The sequence below is a fragment of the Lissotriton helveticus genome, chromosome 6 (assembly GCF_964261635.1).
Source record: "Lissotriton helveticus chromosome 6, aLisHel1.1, whole genome shotgun sequence".
Lineage (NCBI taxonomy): Eukaryota > Metazoa > Chordata > Amphibia > Caudata > Salamandridae > Lissotriton > Lissotriton helveticus.
In genome coordinates, this window is record NC_136067.1 from 1658506176 (window position 1) to 1658522527 (window position 16352).

The following is a 16352-nucleotide window of genomic DNA, read 5'->3' on the forward strand; positions in this document are numbered from 1 at the left end:
GAGTGGACTGATGTATGAATATCTGACACTAATTTCTTGTGTGTGGTCTTGCCCAGCACAAGCTGAAGGGGGGCCAACACCTGCGGCTCCTCTGGGAATTCCTGTGTTAATGATCGTACACCTTGCCTTAATCTAATGTACAAGAAAATGTCTAGGGATGTTGTATGAGTTTCTGGGAACATATGTTTGATAGAACAAAATGTCTGCTCATGGTACATATCCCCCCATGTACTGATGTTTGTCTTGCGCTTAAAGGCATGAAATATTTCCTCCTGCAGGATAAGTCAGGGGAAGTAACGGCGAATATAACATAGGCACCCCTAGCATACGGCACAGGCGTTGCCATGTTGTGGTCGTGCTCCTAAGCGAGTTTGGTTGTCTCTCAACGGCACCCACCTTTAGGTACAATGCTCCATCCAGAGGGACATGCTGTGCCAGCCAATGTTCCACCGCCACTTGCGGCATATATTTCGGCTGTTTGACCCAGTACCACTCAAAGTGGGCCTGCGCTGCAGCAAAAGTCCGGTATTCCTGTCAGGTCCCAAGGTCCTCAGGATCGAGCGATGCAATAAGGGTTCCACCTCTCGACAGCCCCTGGGTCTGATTGAGAACAGACTCACAGAAGTGGTCAAGCGAGGGATATAAGGAGGGGTAGGAAGGGAGCAGCGGGGAGAGGAAGCTGAAATGAGAACAAGGCAATTATGAGTCAAGCACAGAACTAACCGGAATACAAACAAGCAAGGCAACCAAGGAACAAAGCAATTATGTTTCCTATGAATGTCCTATTACCTGGAAAGAGGGAAGAAGTGGCTTTGCCTGGCAATCAGTAGTGTAGAATGTATCTCAGATCTATAATACAAGGATCTGGAAGTTATAACCTTGAACCCAAAGAACATTCACATAATAAACGATAATAGGATATGCACATACCCAAGGATCTGGCTGTTAAGGCTTCAACAGAGGGCAAATGGTATTTAGCCAGCCAGGCGAAGCTCATAAATCCCCTGTTGTAATGTCACAAAGAAAACATAGAAAACAGTAGTTATTCTTCCGTTGTCAGCAGTATACTTCTGGTTATCTTCACCAGAATACCGGATCCGGAATAGTACATTAGCCTTATAAGTGAGGACTGCTGAATTCGCAGAGCACCGTAATCCAAACAATGAGGAACCCTTGCTCCAAGGTTCCACAATACAAAACAATAACGAGATGAGTCTCTCAACAACTGAATCCAGCTGTCAAGGCCCTCTACTGAATGGGCAGATGCGACACAATCTCAAGGAATCAGAGAAGATATCACTATGCGCATGAACCAAGTCTTGCTTTGAATCCAGGTAGTAACCCCCTCCAATAGTGTCAGCACTCACTGCGGGAGTGAAATACAACCGCTAAAAAGGAAAACAGTCTCCGCTTAAGCCTCAGTGAGGACAAAGAACTGGAGCCTCAGCCGAGGACTCCCCGAGCTCAAACGAGCTCCGTGACCAATTTCAGAAGGCTCGACCCATGCTCGCGCAAGGAAGCCCAAAACAAAGGAGAACAACAAAAAGGATACACTGGATACGAGGAATTACGATCCTACCGTGTCTTCTCTCAGGAACAGAATCAACGGCGAGGTTTCTCCGTCCCTGCTCATTCTTGTTGATTTCCGCGTGTGACGTCATCAGCCAGAGGCGTCGCACGCGTACCTGGAATCATGCGAAATGTAGTTTGTACAATACACAGTACATGTCTCAAGGCAGTGTTCGAGACTGCCCTCCTCCGTGGGACGCGACAGTACATCCCTCTCCCGAAGAACACTGACAGAGACATGGTTTGTCCGGGAAACGGTCATGGAACAGTTTAATGTACCTAGGAGCATGCACGCCCGATGCTGGCTCCCATGAATTCTCCTCATTACCGTATCCCCTCCATGCCACCAAATACCACAGCCTGGTGCGATATATTTTGGAGTCCACAATACCTCTCACCTCATATTCCCCCTCCTTGTCCACTGCAACCGCTGCAGGAAGGGTTCTTCTTGCAGAATGTGTGGGTTTTACTAAAGACACATGAAAGGCCGGATGAATCCGCAAAGAGGAAGGAAGAGCCAGTTTGACAACCACCGGATTTACCAATTTAACCACTTTGTAGGGACCAATGTATTTAGGATTAAAAATGCTATATCGCTTGAACCGTATGTTTTTGGTGGATAACCATACATAATCCCCTTTTTTATACACTGGTCCGGTCTGCCTGTGCTTGTCCTCACACGCCCTGTATCTCATTTTGGCCTGGGCTAACTGGCCCTTGACACTCTGCCATGTCTCCTGGATATTGTGTACTCGTTCTTGTGCTTCTGGAACTAGGGAAGCTGAAACAGGATGTTGGAAGGGTGTAAAATTGGGATGAAAACCATACGTGCTGAAAAAAGGGGCATGTTTAGTGGAACCATGTACAGCACTATTATACGCTATTTCAGCTAGCCATAACCTTTCTACCCAATCCTCCTTGGTGACATCCACATAGCAGCGCAAATATTGCTTTAGGGTTTGGTTAACCCTTTCGGTTTGCCCATCCGTTTGGGGATGAAAGCTAGTGGAGGTGCTAGATGTTATCCCCAGGGCCTTACACCACGTCTTCCAAAATCTAGCTGTAAACTGACTGCCCCTGTCTGAGATGATCACTTTGGGCAATCCATGTAACCGCACTATGTTGATGAGTATTAGTTTAGCTAACAAACTAGCCGAAGGAACCCTTTTACATGCAATGAAATGCGCCAGCTTTGTTAAGTAGTCTACTACCACCAGAATGGCTGTGCATCCCTGGTCTAACGGCATACCCACTATGAAGTCCATTGAAATGTTCTCCCAGGGTAACTCAGGAGTGGGAAGAGGTCGTAATAGTCCAGATTGTCTAGAGTGCAACGTTTTCATTTGACTACACACTGTGCACTCTGCCACCCAGGCAGCCACGTCTGTCTTGATTTTAGGCCACCAGAACTGTCTTTGTATTCTTTCCAGTGTCTTTCCCGTTCCGTTGTGGCCTGCACACGGTGCACTGTGGCACCACTGGAACACTTGTTTCCTTAATGCCTGAATGGGTAACAACAATTGTTTCTGTCTCATGGGTAATCCCTGAACAATCTTCCACTCGTTATGTTCATTGATCCATTTCTTCCATTCTGCTGTTTGTACATTACGGGAAACACTCTTTAGAAACATCTGGGTACATGTCACTCCTATAACCTTCTGTGGGTTAATGATGGATTCCGCCCGGACCTCCGTCGGTTCAGTTTTGATGTACTGTCTAGATAAGGCATCCACCTTTCTGTTATCCTTTCCTGGACGGTATGTCACAACAAAATCGAAATCCGCAAAATGCATCATCCACCGCATCTGTCTAGGTGTTAAATGCCGGGCGGCTGACATGTATTGCAGATTGCGGTGATCCGAATATACAGTTACGGCATGGCGCGCCCCCATAAGATGATGCCTCCATTCCATGAATGCGGTTCTTATCGCCAACAACTCTTTTTCAGCTATTACATAGTTCTGTTCAGCCGGGTTCAATGTACGGGATAGATACGCCACTGGATGTAGTTGGCCTGTATCGGAGTGTCTTTGGGACAGTACCGCTCCTACCGCCGAATCAGAGGCATCTGCTTCCACTATGAACGGTTTATTAGGATCTGCATGCACCAACACTGGAGCCGAAACAAAAGCCTTCTTCAATGCATCAAACCCTTTTTGCGCCTCCTCCGTCCAAATAAATGGCACCCTTTTCTTCAGTAGTTTAGTCATAGGGGATGCCATTGCAGAAAAGTTCTCGATAAACCTACGATAGAAGTTAGCAAAACCGATAAAACACTGGATGTCCCTCACTGTTTTCGGTCTGGGCCAATTCTTAACAGCCAAAATCTTCCTTTCGGACATTTCCTGTCCTTTAGGCGTAAGCATGACGCCTAAGAATTCCACTGAGTTAGTGTTGAACTCGCACTTGCTAAGCTTGCAATAAAGGTGATGTTCCAATAGTGTACTCAGAACAGCTTTCACGTGCTCCACATGTTGTTCCGTTGTAGAAGAATAGATCAGGATGTCATCTATGTAGACCACGACGAACCTGTCCAGATATTTCTTGAGTACATCGTCCAGAAAGAACTGGAAGGCGGCAGGCGCGTTACAGAGCCCAAAGGGCATAACTAGATACTCGTAAAGGCCAAAACGAGTTTTGATGGCCGTCTTCCACTCGTCCCCTGATCTCATCCTGACTAGGTGGTACGCTCCCTTTAGGTCCAGTCTCGTGAAAATCACAGCTTCTTTCACTTGCTCCAACAGTACATTGATGAGAGGGAGAGGATATTTGTTTTTGACTGTGATGGCATTTAGAGCTCTATAATCCGCACAGGCCCTGAGTTCCCCATTAGCCTTGGGTATAAAAAACAGTGGAGACGCAGCCGGAGATTTCGACTCTCTAATAAACCCAAGCTTCAATAGCTTGTCCAGGTATGCTCGAAGATGTAAGGTTTCAGGTTCTGTGAGCGCATACACACGTCCCGCCGGAATCTTTGCCCCCGGAACCAAGTCAATTTGGCAATCATATGTTCGGTGCGGCGGTAATACTTCTGCCTTACTTTCACTGAATACTTCAGCCAAGTCCCGATATTCGACTGGGAGTTCCACATCCTGTTCAATTGCGGTAGCAATGTGATGGATACAAGCTAAACCAGCAGCTGGTCTGAGTTCCACAGAGTAGCAGTTTTGTTGACAAAACTCCGATGAGAGTTGGAGTGTTTGTCCTTCCCAATCCACCACCGGATTGTGTTTCCGCAACCAGGGTAATCCCAGGATCACTCCGTATTGTGGTGCTTGTATGATGTTGAAACACAATGTTTCCTGATGTTCCACTCCCATGATCATACGGAGATCCCTGGTTTGTAACCTGATAGGACCCGAGTCTAACTTCCTGCCATCCACTGCAAATACTGCTTCTGGGGTGTCTTTTTCTTGTAGAGCCAGCCCTAAACTGAGTGCCTTGGTATGGTCCATAAAGCAACCTGTGGCTCCTGAGTCCAACATTGCTCTAATCCACAACCAGTCCTCGTTTATTTCCAACCCAATATCCACAAAAAAATGGAGACCTTCTTTTCTCCCATCTCCATCCAGCGAAGGGATAAAGAACTTACTTGAAGGGATCCCTTCTTTCCCCCTCAAGCCTTCTCGTTTCCCGACCCTTGGTCGGAGGCCACCACAGACACCTTCTTGTATTCATGCCTTGGTTTTGTTCTTGTAGGACATTCCCTAATAAAATGCCCTTTCCGACCACAGTACAAACATAGGCCTCTCCTTCTTCGGTATTCTCTTTCTTCCGAGGTCAAAGGGGATCGTACTGCCCCAATTTCCATAGGTTCCGGCTTAGAAGCTGCTGCACCTTCTGGGACTCTGGGATGTTCATAACGTGGAGTTAGCCTGTCCTTTCGCCGGTTTTCACCCTTCCGGTCACTAAGACGATGATCCAGTCTGAGAACCAGACTAATCATATCTTCACAAGTACTGGGCTGGGGATCAATCTGAGCCAGTACGTCCTTCATCTCCTCTGTCAGCCCTGTGTAAAATATGGCATGTCTTTTTTCTTCTGGCCAATCCGTTTCAGCTATAAGCCTTCTGAAGTCGTTAAGATATGCTATTAAATCTCTGTTACCCTGTTTTAAACCTAACAACTCCCTATCTGCAGACATGGTGGCTGATCTGCGGTTGAAGGTTTTCTCGAACTCTGATTTGAACGCTACCCAATCCCGCAACAAGGGGTCATCTCTTTTCACTAATGGTACCGCCCATTGAGCCGCATCCCCAGCTAAGTAGGAAATGAGGAATGCTACCCTGGAATGATTGGTGTTAAATACCTTGGGTTTACATGAAAAATGTAACAATACTTGAGTAAGAAAAACCTGCACTTTACTGCTGTCTCCATGGAATCTTTCGGGGGAAGCCAAGGGAATCGGGCCGGGTACTTCCACTACCAAGGAAGTGGCCTGCGGGGTACCGGCATCAAAGGGATTGCGGTTCATTCTATCGACCTGAGCCTGCAAAGCCGCAGTCTCAGCTCTAGACGCCTGTAACTCAGTTTGGACCAATGCTAAGGCAGCTACGATATCGTCCATGGTGGACATTGTATCGCACGATCGGGAGGACTTGCAATTCTTGGGCCGTTGATTCTGTCAGGTCCCAAGGTCCTCAGGATCGAGCGATGCAATAAGGGTTCCACCTCTCGACAGCCCCTGGGTCTGATTGAGAACAGACTCACAGAAGTGGTCAAGCGAGGGATATAAGGAGGGGTAGGAAGGGAGCAGCGGGGAGAGGAAGCTGAAATGAGAACAAGGCAATTATGAGTCAAGCACAGAACTAACCGGAATACAAACAAGCAAGGCAACCAAGGAACAAAGCAATTATGTTTCCTATGAATGTCCTATTACCTGGAAAGAGGGAAGAAGTGGCTTTGCCTGGCAATCAGTAGTGTAGAATGTATCTCAGATCTATAATACAAGGATCTGGAAGTTATAACCTTGAACCCAAAGAACATTCACATAATAAACGATAATAGGATATGCACGTACCCAAGGATCTGGCTGTTAAGGCTTCAACAGAGGGCAAATGGTATTTAGACAGCCAGGCGAAGCTCATAAACCCCCTGTTGTAATGTCACAAAGAAAACATAGAAAACAGTAGTTATTCTTCCGTTGTCAGCAGTATACTTCTGGTTATCTTCACCAGAATACCGGATCCGGAATAGTACATTAGCCTTATAAGTGAGGACTGCTGAATTCGCAGAGCACCGTAATCCAAACAATGAGGAACCCTTGCTCCAAGGTTCCACAATACAAAACAATAACGAGATGAGTCTCTCAACAACTGAATCCAGCTGTCAAGGCCCTCTACTGAATGGGCAGATGCGACACAGTCTCAAGGAATCAGAGAAGATATCACTATGCGCATGAACCAAGTCTTGCTTTGAATCCAGGTAGTAACCCCCTCCAATAGTGTCAGCACTCACTGCGGGAGTGAAATACAACCGCTAAAAAGGAAAACAGTCTCTGCTTAAGCCTCAGTGAGGACAAAGAACTGGAGCCTCAGCCGAGGACTCCCCGAGCTCAAACGAGCTCCGTGACCAATTTCAGAAGGCTCGACCCATGCTCGCGCAAGGAAGCCCAAAACAAAGGAGAACAACAAAAAGGATACACTGGATACGAGGAATTACGATCCTACCGTGTCTTCTCTCAGGAACAGAATCAACGGCGAGGTTTCTCCCTCCCTGCTCATTCTTGTTGATTTCCGCGTGTGACGTCATCAGCCAGAGGCGTCGCACGCGTACCTGGAATCATGGGAAATGTAGTTTGTACAATACACAGTACATGTCTCAAGGCAGTGTTCGAGACTGCCCTCCTCCGTGGGACGCGACAATTCCAAACCCTCCCTTTGAGTAGGGCCATGTCATCGCTTCCCACTGCAGTCTCGGCTGCTTACCCCCCCAGACTAGTCGTACTAGTTCTGGCCTGAGTGTTTTAAAAAAATGCGCTCCCAGGTAGTAGGGTATATTCAAAAGCAGGTACAAAAACTGTGGGAGTATCACCATTTTTATTCAAGATGCACGACCAGCCATGGACAAAGACAGGGCTATCCATCTCGAAACGCTCTCTGCCACTCGAGTAATAGTTATCCCATAGTTCAGCCTCAACAGTTCTCCCCTGTCCCTAGTCACTACAATACCTAGGTATTTTAAGTCTTCCGCGCACCACTCTAGGGGATAATCCATTCAGCTGTGAGCGGAAAAATGCTAGATTTTGCCCAGTTGATCTAAACCACAGAGAGTCTCCCAAAGACTATGAATTCGCGCAGTATCGGGTTCAGGTTATTTCGTGGATCACGGACATGTAGGGAGATGTCGTCATCATAGAGGGAAACAAGTATTTGGCGCTGATAACATTGTAGGGCCTTTTCACGATGGTACTGGCGTAACTTGGCAGCCAGCGGCTCCACAGCAAAAGCAAATAGTAGAGGGGACAGCGGGCATCCCTGCCTTGTCCCCCTCGTTATATCAAATGCTCGTGATCCATGACCATTAACAAGAACCCTAGCTACCGGCATGGTATACAGTAGTTTAATCCAGGATAAAAACAGGGGTCGAAACCCCATCCGTCTCAAAATATAGCTCCACTCCACAGAGTCGAATGCCTTAGTGGCATCTAAAAAAATCGCTGCCAGAGGAAGCTCCGGGGAAATAGTATTTATAATGGCAAATAGTGTTCTTAAATTATGGGACGTGGATCTTCCTGGCACAAAACCCGACTGGTCTGGCAGTATCAGGTTTTCCATCAGCAGGCTCATCCTCGTTGCAATAAGTTTAGCCAGGATTTTTGCATCGCAATTAAGGAGCGATAACGGCCTATATGAGTCGCAGAGGTCTGGGGTCTTACTCGGCTTCAGCAATGACAATATGAGGGCTTCCCGCATAGTGGGAGGGAGATGACCCACTTCCAGTGCATCCTCGTACACTTCTCTCAGCACGGGAGCCATAATTTCAATGTACGTTTTATAAAATTCTATCGGAATCCCATCTGTACCCGTGGCTTTGCCAGATTGCATATTCATTATGGCTTCTCTCACCTCGTCCAATTCAAATGGTGCACATAAAAAAGCTCTCTGTCCATCACTTAGCCATCCCAACGCAACGTCCCTCAGAAAGCCATCTAAATCAATATCACCCAGCCCTGTGGTGGTATAGAGTGTGCTGTAATGTTCTAAAAATGTATTGAGTATAGTGGCTGTATCCCGAAAGGGCACCCCAGTCGAATTCTTTACCTCTGTGATGTATAGTGAGCAGTGCGGGCGTTTCACTTTCTGCGCTAACATCTTCCCAGGTCTATCCCCCTCACCATAGCTCCTGGCTATCCAGTATGTGCCTTTAAATCTCGTCTCCCTTTGCGCCTCTTCCATGTATAGAGTGAGTTTTTCTCGAAAGACCGCTTGCATGGCTCCCTCAGGGTTCACGGCAAGCACATTCTCCAAATTTTTGAGGTCCCTTTCCAATGTTCTCAGCCTAGCCTGTATATCTTTAAGTACTCCGGCACCCTTTGCCATACAGAACCCCCTCATTGTTACTTTAAATGCTTCCCATACTATTTCTACACTCTGGACTGAGTACCTATTCCTCCGGAAGAAATCACTAATCTCCTCCTGCAGTTCCTCCTGGAAGACCGTGTCAAGCAGTGCAGAGGCATAAAGTGTCCAGGGTCTGTGCGGTATGTTAAAGTCAGTAGATGAAGGTGCCAGTAGCACCGGTGCATGATCAGAATATATCCGTGCAAGGTGTTTGGTATCAGCTATCCCCGGGGCCAATCCCCTAGTCACAAAGAAATAATCCAGTCTAGCCCAAGAGTGTGCCTGCGCTGTGAAGTGAGTACCCTCTTGTATATGTGGATGGGTATGTCTCCAAGCATCCATTAACTGATAGGTCGTAATAATCTCTTTTAGTACAGTTTGAGCTTTAGTATAATGACGCAGCGCAGGGTGAGACCTATCCATGTTGGGACAGTATGTGACATTGAAACCCCCCCCCCTAAATTACATGTGTAGAATCTAATTAAAAAATCCTTGCCCAAAGTCCATCGAAGAACCCAGGCGCATCTGTATTTGGCCCATAACAACAGGCCAGAGTAACTGATTGGGACCCCATCCTCCCCCAAGCTATGCAGTACCTGCTTTCCGAGTCCCACGATGCTCCCGCCAGTTGAAACAGAGCATGTTTCTTAATCAATATCACAGTGCCTATGGCGTAAGTGGGATAAGAAGAAAAAATTCTATCCCCAGCCCAATAACTAGCAAACAGGTTTAGAGTATTTCGCGGACAGTGCTTCTCTTGTAACATTGCAATATGCTCTTTATGCCTATCTAAATACGAAAGTATTTGCCTCTTCTTTCTGGGATCCCCAGGCCTCGGACATTCCATGAGAGGATGTTCAAGGGACCTACTGCTGCCTCAGCCATATTCACCTAGTATGTGCTCTACTCGTAGTGGAGATCTGAGGCCACATTGCTGTAATGCTGTCCTATCCTCGTTCGCACATGCTATGTTATACGGATGCCGCATGCGATACTGTAACAGAACCCAAGTATGTTCATTAGAATACATCATAATCGCACCCCAACTCAAACATCTACCCTCCCACCGCACTACCTCCCTCCCCACCACCCACTGAAGCAACCCAATCTTCCGAGTATCCAGCACCCTCCCCCTCACCCTCCCCAACAATACCAAACAGGTCTCAAAATCTTCAGCATATTTCATGCCGTGTGCTGTCATGGGGGTACTCCCACTGGGGGACATCTCCAGAGGGCCACACCGTGACTTGTCCCCTCTTCGTCCCCCCCCCCCCGGCGATACAGCAGGGACCCTTCACAGGGGGAGAATAGCCTGAATCACAACTTCATTAAACAACTGGTACAACCTGCAGTGTTCCTCATGTGAGTCTCTGCCACAGGAATTCACACTCCTTTTTCCTGTCATAGTCACCGCTACATGTCTCTGCTACAGTCACTGTCTCCCATCGTCAGCTCTCTCAGGGGATGACTGCCGAGACGTACCAGGGCTGCCTCCCACGCGTCACCGTCGCTTCACAGACCTGATGAACTCTTCCACTTGATGAGGAGTAGTAAAGAAGCACTGTTTCCCTTGGTGCGTTATCCTTAATTTGGCTGGGTAGAGCAGTGCATAGTTTATTTGTGCTTCCCGCAATTTTCTCTTTCCATCAAGTAATTGACGTCTTTCCTCTTGCACCATTGCTGTAAAGTATGGATAGATTGAAAACGCATTGCCCTCATAGTTCATGGTTTGTTTGTGCCGGGCCGCACGAAGGGCCACATCCCGGTCTCGACAATTTAGCAGACACCCTATTATGGGCCGCGTGGGGGGGGGAGGCCCGGTGCCGGCCTTGGTCCGAGGGATCTGCGGGCACGTTCGACTATACATTGTGATGAAAACGCCTCTTTGCCCCTATCGTCGTCACCAGTAACTTCTCCACATACTCCTCCATTTTACCAGTGTTGGTGGATTCCGGAATTCCTATCGCCCGTATGTTGTTCCAGCGGCTGCAGGCATCCATATACTCATTCTTGGCCGCTATTGTTCTAAGGATTTTATCCATGTGCGCAAGTTGTGCGGTGTGCCCTGCTGTAGTGTCATCGTTGTCAGAGATCCTCCTCTCCGTTTCCTTAATACGCTCCTCATGAGCCTCTAACTTGTGCGCTATGGCATCCATTCTAGAGGACATGTGATCCACCTTATCAACCACTGTTGCAAATCCTTGTCTCATTTCTTGCAGGATATTGTGCATATCTGAATTATGTGGTGCTGTGCCCCCATTACTTCTGCCCCCCTCTTCTGTCTCTTGTTCATCCTGCTTGGAACGGGCCGCTTTCTTGGCTGTTTCGAAAGTGAATTTCGGTTGCTTGGTGTCGGGTCTCCCCATAGCGACTCTAGCCCCTCGCATATATAAGGTATATCAAAGATACTGCTCTCCAGTCCGACCTGTGCAAGTGCAGTAGTCCACCCTCAGGCCTGGTGGCTCCGCTGTGCACTCTTTTGGCGCACCTAGGGGTATGCCTGTTGCGTTCCCGTGCTCAGTTGCCAGACTGTTCCTCAGTGGAGTGCCAATTACAACACACTTGATCGCCCGGCCTTCCAAACTCTATAATTGTGCCACTGATCATTGGGCGCCGAGAAACATCAGCGCAGTGTTTCAGTCATGAGTACTTGGCGCGACTTCAATTTCCAAGACAGGGCTCCCGGAGGGGTGGGCGGTGGGGTGCTCCCAGTTGCTGCCACTATCGCACCAAACAACTCTGTGGTCACTCCCAGTGAACTGCCCCTCACTTCTGAGCTGCATACACCGCGCTGCGGGATCTGTGCCCGCGTAGAAGACAGGATAATGCGCGGTTCCCTTCGTGTCTCGGGGGACCCTTCACGCTAATCGCTGACACCAGGCAGACCCCTCTCTGGCTGTTCAATCGCCCTCCGGCGTGCTTTCCTCCCAGTTCCTGCCGTATCGCAGCGGCACACTCCCGATTCTTCCGCCTGCTGTGGTCCGCTATTAGGCAACTCCCCCTGGCCGGCCGATTAGAGAGCCCCTTCCGTCTCCGCTTCACAGTCCTGCCCGCACACTTCTCACCTGCCGATGCAGTTGTCCGCACAGCCTCCCACCTTCACAGCTCCACCGCAGTTCGCGCCTCCACCGCCTCTTACTACGCACCCTGCGCACCCTTAATCAAGCCCCGGCCTCACGTAGAATCGCACTCCGCTTCCGGCGTCCACAAGTCTGCAGGGCTCTCGCCGGTCCAACCTTCAAGTGCGCAGCATATCTCGAGGCAGCAACCGATCGGGCACAAACTTTCACCGAGTTTCTCTCATGGCAGGTACTTCAAGTCGCTGTGTTCACAGGTAGCTTCCATACCAGTTGTCAGGATAAATGCCAGGATTAATAGTTCAGGCAGCAGGAGCCTCACATGTGCGCGGCTATACTGCTTGTGCGCCCTCTAGCGCCCCCTATGACCAAGGCCTTAAACTTAACATGTTTCATAACAGGTAGCCAGTGCAGCATACGCAGATGTTGCTTGACGCTCTTTCTGTTGGATAGCAGAGAAATAAAATGTACTATTCCCACTCCAGTCAATGCAACAGTAGGGAAAGGGTTGAATAACGGAAGAGAAAAAATTACCATTAACATTCCAATGAGTGCAACAATAGGGAAAGTGTTGGATAACTGAGCGGTAAAAATTACTATTCCCATTCCAATGAGTGCAACAGTAGGGAAAGTGTTGGATAGCGGAGGTGTAGAAATTTCAATTCACACTCCAGTGAGTGCAACAGTAGGGAAAGTGTTGGATAGCAGAGGGGTTAAAAATACTATTCCCACTCCAGTGAGTGCAACAGTAGGAAAAGTGTTGGATAGCAGAGGAATAAAATGTAATATCCCGCTCCAGTCAGTGCAACAGTAGGGAAAGTGTTGGATAACGTAGGAGTAAAAATTACTATTCACATTCCAATGAGTGCAACAATAGTGAAAGTGTTGGATAGCGGAGTGGTAAAAATTACTATTCCCACTCCAATGAGTGCAACAGTAGAGAAAGTGTTGGATAGCGGGGGGGGGGTAAAAATTACTATTCCCACTCCAGTGAGTACAACAGTAGGTAAAGTGTTGGATAGAGGAGGAATACAATTTACTATTCCCACTCCAATCTGTGTAACACTAGGGAAAGAGTTGGATAGCGGTAGCAGAGGGGTAAAAATTACTATTCCCTCTCCAGTGAGTGGAAAAATAGGGAGAGTTTTGGATAGCAGAGGGATAAAAATTACTATTCCCACTCCAATGAGTTCAAGAATAGGGAAAGTGTTGGATAGCGGAGGGATCAAAATTATTATTTACACTCCAATGAGTGCAACAGTATGGGAAAGTGTTGGATAGTAGAGAGGTAAAAATTACTATTCCCACTCGAGTGAGAGCAACAGTAGGGAAAGTGTTGGTTAGCGGAGGGATGCAATTTAATATTCCCATTCAGTTAGTGCCATAGTAGGGAAAGTGTTGGATAGCGGATGGGTAAAAATTACTATTCCCACTCTAATGAGTGCAACAGTAGGGAAAGCGTTGGATAGCGGAGTGTTAAAAATTACTCTTTCTACTCTAGTGAGTGCAACAGCAGTGAAAGTGTTGGATAGTGAAGGGTTAAAATTCACTATTCCCACTCCAGTCAGTGCAACAGTAGGGAAAGTGTTGGATTGAGGAGGGGTAAAAATTACTATTCCCACTCAAGTCAGTTCAAAATTAAAAACAAACAAAATATCAACAACAACAAAAAATATTTAAAAAATAAAATAATTTAAAAAACATAAATATGTTAAGAATTAAACAACAAATATATTTAAAATAAAAATTAAACAATTAAAATATATTATAATGTTAATTATTGATCACAAATACCTGCAAATATTATAATAAAAAAAAAAAATTCTAACAAATAAATATTTTTAGTTAGAAATTATTTATAAACAAAAACATTAATTGTTGGGGGCGTGGCTTACCTCGCTATGAAGATGGCTGTGTCTCGGTGAGGCTCCGGATGTCGACACGGATGTTGGTGATGTGACAGCGGCTCCCAAGTTTAATTACTTGCTGTGTGACCCATTTTAGACAGGGTATGCACAGCAGCAGCATTGCATGTTTTTTTAAGCCACGGGGCCCCACAAGTCAGGTTTGAAGCGACTTATCTCTCTCCCTCAGAGCCGGCCGCCATTTTTGACTATGAATGGAACCAGCCCTGTTCTTTGAGGAAATGTTTTGGAAAGCTCCTCCTTTGAAGGCAGTCCATATTTTTTAAAGGCAATGGATACATTGGAGTCTTCTATTTTCTTAAAGGCACTATCTCCTGCAAGAAATGTTTCTTTATTTCAAGTGTTTTCTGACACGCTCTAAAAGACATTTCTGTTTCCTTCCCAAGCTGGAACACAGCATCCACATTAATAGGTTTCTAGCTTCTGATAAGAATTTTGTGGAGACTTTCATTTTATGCTCTGTTTTTCTTTCTTTTTTTTGAATAGCATGCTCATTTTTGAAATCCCTAACTGCTTCATCAGTTGTAAACATATCTGTGGAAGAGTAATAATTTCCACACACTGGATTCGTGTTATGGTAATTTCTGTGTGACTTTATTACCTGGGCAAGTTTTAAAGTTCTTCATTCTACAACTCAGTCTCCAATAGGAAAAATACGTAGACGTTTGCTGGCCTCGACTGTCTCTACCGTAATGGAAAGCCTTACCTCAAGCGCAGGGTCGAACATGACCTCTTCTCATATCTCATCTCAATCTCAAGCCAGTAAATCACTGCTCAAAAAAGACCCACCTTCACCTATAAAAACTACTCCTGCAGCCTCACTTGATCTTTTATTGGAAGAAATCAGGGCTCTGCGCCCTTTTATCGAGAACACTAATGCTAAATTGCAAACTCTCACTGAGAATTGGTCACTCATGACAGAGGGTATGTCTTCGAATGAACAACAAATCCTACACCTAAAAGACACATCTCTTAAAGTAAACTTCTTAAAAGTTCAAGTTTCTTCTCTGCAGAGACAAGTCGAAAAAACATGAAAATCGTAATCGCTGAAATAACCTACACATTTGTGGTCTTGCTGAAGGCATGGAAGGGGCGGGTATTATTTCTTTTTTAAAATCTTTCTCACTTCAGATCCCACAGTTATCAGAGAATTCGCAACTTAACATCCAAAGAGCTCACAGGTTGGGTCGCCCTCCTTCGGCTGCTTCACCCTCCAAGAGACCAACAGGAGTTATTCTCTGCTTCTTAGAGTACACAGATGTAATGCAAGTTATCTCATCTACGTGTCATCTAAAAAAATAACCTAGTCTGGAAATGCCATATATTTCCCTCAAGACTATGCTAAAGCTATGGCAGACAGAACAAGAGACTTTCTGAGCATGAGACCTGCCCTCCACTCGATTGGAGCCCAGTTTGTTCTTTTCCACTCCTTTTTTTCAAAGTTACTCATAATAATAAAACAATGACTTATAAGGATCCTTCTTGTTTGCAGAACTTCCTTATGTCCTTCAGAGCTGATGTCATGGTCGTTGCTTCCTCAGTATCTACAAAGTGACTGCTTTTTGTTGCTAAGCTTAGCTGTTGTCAATATCGCTTTTCGGAATTTATATATGCCATTTTTTGATGTTGATGAGTTTTCTTGTTCTAGTTGAACCATCTAATAGTTTATTTTTTCTCTTATTGACATTTAAATTGTTGTTTTTTGTATCCTACAGATGATGTCTATTTGTCATGGATACCTTAGTTCCCCATTGTTTATCACATCGCCTCCCTTCCCGCCTCATGTCACTCCCTCTGGACCAGATATGATGTCTTCCTCGTGTAGTCCCTCCCCCACCTTCATAAGGTTTTTGTTAGGTATGTTATACTTATTGTTTGTCTGCTTACCCTGTTTGTTTTATAATATTGTTTGATGTATTTTTCTCTTTTCAGAAGGTCTTTTGTCATCTTTTTTCCTCCTTTCTACCTTTTCGTTTCTCTCTTGTCTTTAACTTTCTAACTTATCTTATTCTCTGCAGAAAAGTATATTCTTCTTTCTCTTTTTTGGCTTCATTGTGTTTTCTTTCAATCATGGTCTGATTGTTTTCTGCATTTTGCCTCTTCACAATGGTCTTGACAAAGGTTTCCTGAAATGTCAGGGGATTAAATTCTCTGATTAAAAGAAAGTGTGTTCTCATTCCCTTAGCAAAAGTTAATGCACATATAGCTTTTCTGCAGGA